The 8,582-nt window shown below is 43.9% G+C and overlaps 1 protein-coding gene and 1 non-coding gene across 3 annotated transcripts in view; one reads left to right on the plus strand and one right to left on the minus strand.

Annotated features, from left to right (window-relative positions):
• Window positions 1-357: 357 nt before the first annotated feature.
• Window positions 358-8,034, minus strand: LOC107196068. Its single transcript, XR_003047985.1, has 2 exons — window positions 7,910-8,034; window positions 358-5,428 (listed from the first exon to the last, which is right to left on the minus strand). It is a non-coding gene; the product is annotated as an uncharacterized LOC107196068 (transcript).
• Window positions 6,957-8,582, plus strand: part of FOXP1 (forkhead box P1) — a 573,767-nt gene continuing 572,141 nt past the window's right edge. Inside the window, exon 1 of one of the 2 annotated variants that reach the window (XM_015593721.2) lies at window positions 6,957-7,117. The gene's annotated coding sequence lies outside the window, so the exon portion shown is untranslated. Of the gene's footprint in view, window positions 7,118-8,123; window positions 8,255-8,582 lie in introns of those variants that run through there. The other variant, XM_025050689.1, reaches the window with a different exon arrangement.

Genomic DNA, 8,582 nt, shown 5'->3' on the forward strand with positions numbered 1-8,582 from the left:
ACAACCCACTTTAAATAATATAGGTTATGTGATTGAGTGCTCTAGGCCATTTCATCAGTCACCTAGTAAAACTTGTTAAAACACTGATTATCGGACCCCACTAATCTTCTGTAAGAAATCTTCTGTCACTTTCTCATTTATGTATGTTTATACACACACACACACACACACACACACACACATATGTTATATATATATATGTTATATATATAACACACACATATATATGTGTGTGTTATAATCCAATACTATTGTTATTTCTTTTCTTGTTCAAGATGTTTCAACTTTGAGCATTGGGGAGCTCTTTCAGGTTAGCTCCTATGCCTTTCCTTAAGTCTCTCCACACCTTCTACTGTCTTTTTTTTTTTTTTTTCTTCCTTTAGCACTTTCTGGCATAAGATACGCCAGGCTAATCTTGTATTTTCCCTGCCCCATCCCTGGAATTAACTAGTTTTTCAAGATCCCTAATTTCTTTTATTGGAGAAAGGTATTTAGAAAACAAGATCTGGGTGCTAGTTGTGCTCATTGCTATTGGGGTGTATTTGCTGCTTCTAGCCCCTTTTAGTGGACGGAGCTAGGAAATATATGTATGTATATTAACTTACACATACATATACATAGAGGTCTATTTCTGTATTTATCTGTAAATATAAATGTATATTTATATTTATATACTCCAATTCATTACCAAAGGATTCATCCTAGCCTTGGGGATATCAGAGTTTTAATCTTTATATGGCTTTTTAACTTTAACAGTGGCTCAAGAACATCCTGGGCCTGAGGGGTGGGGAGCTTCTCTTGATAGCTATTTTATAGATGTTACTAAAAAAAAAATCTTGAATTTAGCATAACAAAAATCTCAGCCTATCCCCATGCTTAGTATTCTTCAGCTCCTTTTAAAATCTTCTGTAATTTGGAACACACAACCTCACTGTGCCTGAAGGTGGGAAGACCTGCCTCATTTCCCTTCTCATACAAACAGTTTGTCTCCAGCCTACAGAACAATACCTATTGTAATACTGAGCTGGTACCTGTGGATTCTAAATTTAAGCCAAGACACTTCTCAGAGATTATAATCAGAATTTTGCTTTACACGTGAAATCTTATTTTAAATTCAGGTACACAATTACTCAGAGACTTAATTATAGTGCCTTAGGACAGTATTAAAACAATAGTTTTAATTATTTTTTGGGCGGTTACAAAAGTAACTTGTTTTCTTGTTAGGAAGGTAAAGTGACTAGTCTTTTTGAGAACTTCACAGAAACAAATGAACAATCAGCAGGGAGGTTTACCTGTGGTTCCTACATGTTTATTGATGAAGCAACCATACTTAGATGGGGTCCTCCTTCCTTTCATTATACTCAATGTAAATCTAGTGGTGCTTGGATGTGTCTTTATAAACTGCGTAGGGAACTGGAAAGAGAATCCAAACAGGACGGCTCATGGGTTGCCAGAGGTGTGGCCCCTCAGTGGTTTGGAAAACGTTCTCAGTTTTAAACAGCAATACCTGTAATTACGGAGGCGTCATCCCTTCCATAAAAAAGAAAACAAAACAAAGAAAGCAAAGCCCTTCTACTAACACGGTGTAGTCATAGCATGTGTTCAGTCTTCCCAAAACCTGTCTGGCATTTGTTTCTGGCGTGGTGGGGAATATCTTCCATCCTTCTCTGAGCACTCATAAAACAATACAAAGGTAAACAATTGGAGGGCAATTAGCAGTCTCTTTGGGGTAACAGGAGAGAGAAGTCACCCTGCTATTAATGTTAAAGGAATTAATCATGGTTTACATAGGTGATTTAGTGGCTTAACTTTGCACGTGGTTGAAAACAAGGAACCAACAAAGTTTACAAAAGACACCAGCTTGGAGAACCAGGTATGGCATACAGCTTACAGTGCTGTTGAGCAGTTTAAGACTGTAAAGATTGTGGAGATGGTGCGTGTTATGTGAGTGGCTACGTGCACTGCAGATGTGTTTCTGAAACTTGTATGAGTGTCAGACTCAGCTGGGAAGATTTGTTAAAATGCAGATTTTGATTCAGTAGGTATAGGGAGTGGACTGATTCTACATTTTTAACATACTCTCAGGTGGTGCCCATGTTGCAGGTCAGCATATCTCATTTTGTATAGCAAGGCTCTAGATTGTTCTCATTACCTCTGGCAAGTAGGATTGAGCTGTCGTACTCCCTTTATGCGTCTTTCAAATTACCAACATGTTGCACTGTGAATCTTCAGGGGTTACGGGACTAGAATAGCTTTTTGGGGTGGAAGTACTTGGCCAAATGCTTCATTGTGCATTGCAGTTTATAGGGATTACAATCCACTGGGAACCACAGGACAAAGAGTTATAGACTATAGTTATCAGCAACCTCTTTTCACCAGGACCAATTAGAAAAACATAAAAAATATTTGCAGGCCATGTTTATATTTATAGAACTGTGCCTTTAAAAGGAAGAAAGCAGGAAATGCAATCTTTATAACTAAGGCCTCTCTTTGTGGTTAAAACTTCAGAAAATGAACTATTGTTTATAGTTTTAATGATGAGCCTCTGATCAAATTTTGTTTTGGGGGAAAAGCCTTTTAAAACTGGGATCTTTCACCATTCTTTGACCAGCTTTTCAAACCACTCTATTATTATCAAATGTGGTTTTTCCTAGAGTGTCTAATATTGTATACTTTAAAACAGGAGCTCTCTGTTGATTTCTGGTGTGGACATACAGTGACATCAGAATGAAGGACACTTCTCTTGCCACTTACTGTGAAACACATTATTTTCATTAGCCATTTTTCTCTTCTGGGAAGGAAAGAGGAGTGTAAGTTTTCATTTAAAGAAGAGTCTGACCACTTGTTACTAACCTCTCTCTTCTCTCTACTTCCTTTTTCTCCTCCCAGCCCTCCCCCCTTTACTTCTCTGTGTTTACCCCCACCTGGACATCTGCCACACCTGAGGGAGAGGTAAGGGTGAGTAGGGGGTTGAACTTGACCCTCCGTGGCCTCTGTTTCTCCTCTGTCTGTAAAGGGATATTTAGGTTGGCCGTTTCTGAAAAGCCAGACAGGCCACATAATGTGTGAGGATGAGTGGCACATCTCTTGTGAAGTGGAAAGCATGAGACTGAAATACATAAAGCCATCGAGTCCAGGCACCTGGGTTCTGATCCTTTTCCAACCACTAACCAATTATTTGGCCTTAGAGGGTGATCTAACCTTCCTGGGCCTCAGCTTTCTATTTGGTAATTTGATGTTTCTCAAAGTGTAGGAGTCTTGCCACTGGGATGGCATTAGATAACATTAAATCACATATTGAGAACGATACTCCCTTTGCAATCACTTTCAATCCTTCTGGTTGTCCACAAAAACAAAGAGAAAACCAATTCTCCATTGATACTCCTGCTATTAACACTTCTCAACACTTGCCACTGTTTTTTAAAAAATTATTTTTAATTTTTATATTTTTTGCCACTGTCCATTTCTAACAAAGAGAAGTCAGTGGTTTAGTTTTCACTGTGATTGTTTTTAATTTATGGAGGGTGATACTGATTTCTCATTTAAACTAGTAATAGAAAAATAAATAAAATATAGGTTGATTTAAAGGAAAATATTTGGACAATTACCATAATAACTGTACTCTAATGAGCATAGCATATTAATTATTCAGGAAATATTGTTATATAGTTATGGCAAAAGTTAGGAAGATGGTAATTATAGTTTAAGAAACATTGAATTAGGTGATTTTAAAGTTTCTGTTTACTCAAAACTTAGAAGAGCATTCACGTATCTCATTAAGTGGTAAACATCCACTTCAGTTTCTGTTCCTCAAAATGTGCATCTATTCATTGACACGATATTTGCAGAACCAAGTTGGTATTTGACTAATAGTTAATAGTACATGGCAGGGCACTAACATGTTCTGATACCTTTGGGAAAATTTTGGCCACAGTTAACTATAATTTGCTAATTTTGCATTTACGTTTTTGTCCCCTATTACTTAAAGTATCACAAAATGGGGACAAGCACCTTTGCCTTGTAATTAAAAATGAGACGATGTCAGGAACATCTGTTTAAAAAGGGATTTCTATTTGTTTTACCACCAAAAGGTGGCGTCCTACCCCCATGCCCTTTATTTAAAAACCCTTGCTTTAACAAAAAGAAACTTCGAGTTGATTACTGATAAAGAAATTAAAATGTGCTCCCCATGAATGTAACGTGACAGTGTTGAAAATGAACAATATGTTAAACTGCAGTTAAGTTTCCCTCTAATGTAAGCCAAATGGATGTGGAGTTCTTTAATAAGACAGCACATTAGACAGTATCACATACAGAATTGAGTAAAATATATCATGGGATTTACAACTAGGATTTCCTTTTGTCTGCAAAACTTGTTGCCAATCTGACTTTGGCCCCCACTTTCAAATGAATGTAGAATTTAAGGCAGTTAAAATGCAGAATAAGGTCAGTGCCAATCTAAAGAAATTATTAGTATGGTAATACTAATAATTTTTTTAAGACCCACTGTTCAATCTGAAAAACAAGCTCAGAGCATGAATTGTTCTTTACAGACTAGGAAAAAATTTATCACATTTAAATAAATTGCGGTTTCCCTGAGTTATAACTCAGCAACCCAACATATACCATAAATGTTATACCTGGCATAAACATTTTAGAAATGAAAAAACATTTTTTCCTGCAATAGACTGGCTACTTTGAGCAGTAAGTTGACATAAAGTTTTCATGTCAGTGCCTAGGTCATAGTAATCATTCAATAAATATCAGATGTTATTCCTGACAGCTGCAGACTGTGAGCTCCTCAAGGGCAGGAATTTTATTTATTTTTGCATCCCTCAGTGCCTACTATATAGTCTAGAACGTAGTAGGTGTGTCATTAATGTCTTAATGTCTTGAATTAAAGATAACATGAACCCTAGCCTCTAGGAAGTTCTACTCAAACTAAAATGCATTTTATTTATCTAGTCTCAAAGATCTGATTGATGGCCTTGTGTGGATAGCATGGAATCTTGTGCAGCATACATTCAATATAAATCCGACTATGCTAGAATTACCTTATCATAGTCTCCCTTTCTCTGGCTTTATTCTGTAACACCAGTGAATGCCTTTGTTATTTTTTACTTGCAAAACAGATGCAATTTTAAAGTGGTAGTCTTATGCTATTATTGAAATTGAGATTTAGAATTCTGTAAATGTTTAACAATATTTGTAAAAAATTTTCCAAAAGAATTTATAATATCCTTTTTAGGATATTTATTATCTACAACTGTGCTGGTCTTAAGTCCAATCCGGCAGTACTCTCCGAGCCCCTCATCCCTGGGATGTTGTAGGAATCCACAGGGGTGACTTTCAGTATATTCTCATAAAGAGCTGGCCAGTAGCTTGGAAGTACTGACTTGGGAATTTGGCAGCATCTGGGGTGATGAATCTGAAAAAAATTATTTCTATGAACAACAACAACAAACCACAGGAACCTATATCTTTCTAAGTCACATTTTGGAAACAAAAAGTCTTCTTCTCTATTTGTATTGATAAAAGCGAAAGAAATACTAGTGTCTTTTGTTTTATACATTTTTAAAATATATTTCAAAACATTTCATTCAGGCTCCTAATTTTTTCCTTCAAATTTCTAAATTTCACCAAACTTCAAAACGGCACCGAGAAGAAAAAAAAAAAAAAATCTCACCTTTCCAAAGAATTGGACAAAGCTTTTTGCAAGTGACTGATCTCTTGGAGAGCAGGTAATCTGTGTTAAACAACTGATTGACATGCTAGCCCCTGGGCATTTTCTTAAGAGAAACGTGGCAAGAACACAGCTCCTGATGCAGCCACTTTCCCCCGAAGTGGATCTAACTACACATTCCTGCAGTGACTCTGACAAGGGGGGGGGGGGGATCAGGGGAGGGGCTCGTCCCACATTACACTTTCCTAATTCAAAATACAGGGAAAAATCCGTCGCTGGCAGGTTTCTGCTTCCTTGCAAACAGGGGTTTGTCCTTCTGTTGAACTTTCACCTCCCGAACTCGCCTTCTTTCATTGGACAAAGTGCAGAAAGAAAGAGATCGAGGGTGGATGGGAGAGGAGAAAGGGGGTTGAAAACACCACCCCTCCTCCCCCTCCTTCAACTGTCACTGATGGCAAAAACACTTTCACTTTTAACTGGAGGAGACTCACATCCTTGCCTATGTTCTCCCCTTCCTTCTATATTTTTAGCTCAGAAACCAAGCGAATAGCCATCACATTCCCATCTTCGGCCCTATTTAACACTCTGCCTATCATTTTATTCCAGCTTCTGAATGGGCCCCCACTTCCCGGTCTTCTGAGGAATCCCTCCTCCCTCTTGCCCCTTATTTTCCAGGTCTTTCTAGCCAGATCCCTCTTTTGCCAGGGACTACTCTGGCGTTCCCTTCCTCCTCTGGTCTGTGCGGTTCTGCTTCCCTCTTCTCTAATCCATCCAGCCTGGACGCTCCTAATTCCCACCTCCCGAGACCTCTCCCCCGAGCGACCCCCACCCTCCAACCTTGTTCTAGCAGCTGCGTTTTTTTTTCTTTCTCTCTCTCTTTTTTTTTTTTTTTGCTGAGAGCCTTGTTGTTTACCCAGCAGGTGGATGTGACGTCAGGGACGCACAACAGCAAAAAATAACAACATCTCCCTCCGCGACGTGTTGGCCTCCCGCGCGCCTTATTTATTTATTTGTTCCGGGAGGCCGGGGGGAGGGGAGTGGGTGCCAGCGCTCGAGTGTCCGGGGGATGGCGGCTCGCACTCCGGGGGCGCTGGAGGCCTTGGGGTGCGCGAGGCGGGCAGGGGGCCCTAGCAGGAGGCCGGGGAACGGGCTGGGGAGTGCCCCCAGCCAAACGCTACCCGCGCCGCCGTCGCCACCGGCGCTGGCAGGGCTCCGGGAAGCTAGTCCCGAGCGGAGGAATCTATTGTTATTTATTGTGTGGCGGTTGCATGCTGTACTCGCGGTGGCCCTGCCCTCGCCCGGGAGTGCGTGTGTGCGCGAGTGTGTGTGCGCGAGTGAGTGTGTGCGAGGGGGTGCGCGCGCGGGCGGGAGTGGGCGCGCGCGGGGAAAGGCCCGAAAACACCTTAGTTTGCACCGAGAGACCATTTGCAGCGGGTGAGTTTGTATTTTTCCATTTCTGCTCCACTTTTTCCCAAGCCGCCTCCTGCCTTGTTTCCGCCACTTTAAACAACAACAACAACCAGCACAAAAAAAAAAAAAAAAAAAAAAAAAAAAAAAAGAAAAAAAGAAAAGAAAAAAAGAAAAAATACCACTCTCCACCTCCAAGCTCCACGTGCATCTTCCCCAGCCCTCCCCTCTCAGCCTCTCTCCCACACAGGTCGGGGCCCAGGCTCTGGGGTCAGGGTGGGTGCTGCGGGCCGGCGCGGGTAGGTGGAGGGGACTTAAGAGGCGCCTGAAGTCTTCGGTCTATTTGCATAAGTCAAATGGGGGGGGCAGTGGCGGCGAGAAGGCGAGATCGCCTTCCCCTCGGCCCCTTCACGCCTTGTTCTGTGCTCGCCACGATTGCCGCGGGGAGAGAAATAAATAAGCCCAGGCCGCCTGGAGCAACTTTAGGAGTACCGCGTCGGGGTGCTTGCCGAGGAGCCGGGCGGGTGCAGGGCCCCGGGTCGGGTCCTTGGCGGGAGGGGGCGCGCGTTGGGCGCCTCTGCAGCTCAAAGTTTGGACTTGGAGCAAACTTTTCCCCTTCGCTTTCCGCGAGTGTGTGCCCTCGGGTTGCTCCGCGAGCTGCGGCAGAATGGGGACACCCGCTCTTAGTGCCCCGCTCCTGTGGACATTCCCGGTGCCACGCACGCCTTGCCCTGAGTCCGGCGGCTAGAGCACCCCTTCGCTGCCTCCTGGAGCCCAGCAGACTCAGACACACTCGCACACCCCCAGCTAGAAACGCACCTCCATGCGCGCTCGGCCCACGGAACCCAGCCTCCCCGCGAAGGGCCCGCGGCAGCCGGGGCCAGATCGGCGAGTGGGGAGTAGGAGCAGAGTGCGCTGCGGCGAGTCGCCGCGCTCGGATTTCCCTCCTCTCCGCCACACACATTTTCTGGTTTTACCCCCTTCTTAAGCTTGGGGAACGGGGGGACTTCCCAAACTCCGATCTGTCCTGAGACGCGCGAGTCGCTACGTCCCTCTTGCTGTCCCGGCGGTCGATGGCTCTCCGTCCCTCGCCCGCGCACCGCCTTCCTTCCTCTTGAGCTCCCTGCGCTCCATTCCTGTCCCGCAGAGGACTCAGCTGAGCCGGTGAGCCGGAACCGCGTGTGCTTCGAGTGGGGACCGCGGCGCCGAAAGCCGAAGAGTTTGCTGGTTGCCGCGGGGTCGCGGTCATTCGTTGCCTCCGCCTCTCCTCGCCCCCGCCTCCTGCCCCCCTCCTCCCCAGATACCACAGCGCTTGGAAACTTCGATTCCTTCTCCTTTTTGGCCCTAAGCAAGTCTCCCTCCCCACCTGTTGTGAGCTCCGCCTCTGTCCCCGGAGACTGGCGGTGACACACGCGGGCACCGGAGAGCTCCGCGCCCAGAAACAAAGTCGCATGCCCCCGACTCAAGTGTTTGCTTCGAAATTGCTGCCTGC

Source organism: Pteropus alecto, unplaced genomic scaffold (genome assembly GCF_000325575.1).
Source record: "Pteropus alecto unplaced genomic scaffold, ASM32557v1 scaffold75, whole genome shotgun sequence".
NCBI lineage: Eukaryota > Metazoa > Chordata > Mammalia > Chiroptera > Pteropodidae > Pteropus > Pteropus alecto.